At 33.4% G+C, this 2,026-nt stretch overlaps 1 protein-coding gene across 1 annotated transcript in view; it reads left to right on the forward strand.

Moving 5' to 3' along the window:
* tnfrsf1b (tumor necrosis factor receptor superfamily, member 1B) overlaps window positions 1-1,044 on the forward strand; it is a 13,940-nt gene extending 12,896 nt beyond the window's left edge. Inside the window, exon 9 of the mRNA XM_060858144.1 lies at window positions 1-1,044. This exon is cut by the window's left edge and continues 1,408 nt beyond it. The gene's annotated coding sequence lies outside the window, so the exon portion shown is untranslated.
* The last annotated feature ends 982 nt before the right edge of the window (window positions 1,045-2,026 follow it).

A 2,026-nucleotide genomic window follows, 5' to 3' on the forward strand; every position in this document is an offset into this window, starting at 1 on the left:
ATTACCACAATGTAGTTCAACGACGCCCCCCAGTGGTGGTTAGAAAATGACTGTCGATAGCAGGATTTATACTGAGCGCTTTTATTATTCACAAGGGACATTTATAAGAATGAATGTAATCTTTTCTCTCTAATATTCCAGGTCCAGGTCTTAGAAATATCAAGATCTTAATCTCTTTAAACTCTGCCTTATTTCTGTTTGCTTCAATGTAAATTTGTAGTTTGAATAAACAATTAAACAGTAAAACATGTAATTATATATATTTTTTTAAATATTGTTTTTATATATCATTATTTCAAATGATGTTATCGTGTGTGTGTGTGTGTGTTCATTTATCTGTCATTTCAGCAAGTGTATTGTGTGGCTTTATTTTTATTTTTTTTTATTATTCGTACCTTGCATAACATATCATCTTTTGTAGATAATCTTTATACCTCAATGTCTCACCTGCTGCAAATGTTTTCTAGCAATAATTTCAGCTCTGTAACTTTAACAGCTAATAACTTTAGTTATGTCCTCATCTATGCATCACTTAAGAAGGCTGTATGAGAACAAGGCACCGTCCTTTTCCTCCAAACTCTTTAACTGAACTTAAACCCCATCTTTAGCCCTAAATGTTAGCGCTTATTGATGCTGTCTGGTGTCTCTCACAAGTCTTGTTACGTTAGTGAACGTGTGCACAAACACGCAGAGATCTTTTCAGGATCGGCACTGAATCAAATCCAGGTATGGATCGATAGTGTTAGAGCAGGTAAAGTATCTTATAATACTGTAGAACCTTTTTGTTACTAACTTTTGAAATATCGATCGCATTTTCTGAGACTTTGCACCTTGAATGTTTAAGTGGTTGATGGGAAATCTGTCTCTTTTCACTGAGTCAGATTATTTGACTCAGCTCAATAAGAGTCAACTCTTCCAACTCAGAAACCTTTTAGTATTATACCAGCGATTCGTTTTCTGTGTTTGTTTGTTTGTTTGTTTTGTCTAACCATGGCTGGAATTGTGACGTTTATCTTATTTAAATAAACTTACTTTTTCATTGCATTTTAATAATTGCTATATCACTGAGTCAGATCACTTGATTCAACTGACCCATAAGAGTCGACTCACAAGCTTTGTAGCCTTAAAACCGGCGGTATTTATTTCTTTATTCATCTAAACATGATTTTATTCAACACCAATACATGCACTTTGTAATAAATAGAAATAATTGTTCAATCAGGCACAAATAGTAAACAGATGCACTACTGTTATTGCGTTAAAGATACGACTCAAGTCAGCAATTCACTTTAATGAATTAATACGCATTTGATTCTTTTATCTTCAGATCTACACCACGTATATAAAATAATCGAATATCTCCAGAATCAGTAGGTCAGCCACATGTGTCGCTTGTGAGAATTTGCACACCTTTTTCTGAACTGCAACACAGCAAAACGGAAGCTTTATGAGTAATGACAAAAACCTTAAAACGGTTTGTAGGAAATGGTTGGTTTTTTTTTTCACAATGACAGGAAACGAACTGCCGTAAGTCAGCACTTTGTTAGTGTAAGAGGCTGAGGTAAAAACCACCGTCACACAGAATGACTGACATCTGAAATTGTGAAACCTTCTGCAACAAGAAACCACTTCCATTTAAAAAAAAAAAAACAGGCTAGTTTTTATCGTAGCACAGAAGTTAGTTTATTATCAGAATCCAAATCTTCACTCAACACGTTTCTTTACTGTGTGTGTTAGAATTTTATCCCTAAACTTTCCATCTATGAAAACTCACAAACCCAAAAACTTTGAGTGTTAAAATATAAATTAAATTATTAACATATTTCTAATTGAATCATTAAATCAAACCCGTATTTTAACGGGCTGAAAATACGTCGATTCGACTTTAGTAAAAGTTTCATTTCTGGGCTATAAATTAGCCTTCATTTGACTTTTTTTTTACTACATTGGATCCCGATACTATGACATTCATCCTTAATACGTCAACAGGTTTACTTTTCTAGCTAACAAGAATTCAATTCAATTT

Source organism: Tachysurus vachellii, chromosome 22 (assembly GCF_030014155.1).
Source record: "Tachysurus vachellii isolate PV-2020 chromosome 22, HZAU_Pvac_v1, whole genome shotgun sequence".
NCBI classification, from domain to species: Eukaryota; Metazoa; Chordata; class Actinopteri; order Siluriformes; family Bagridae; genus Tachysurus; species Tachysurus vachellii.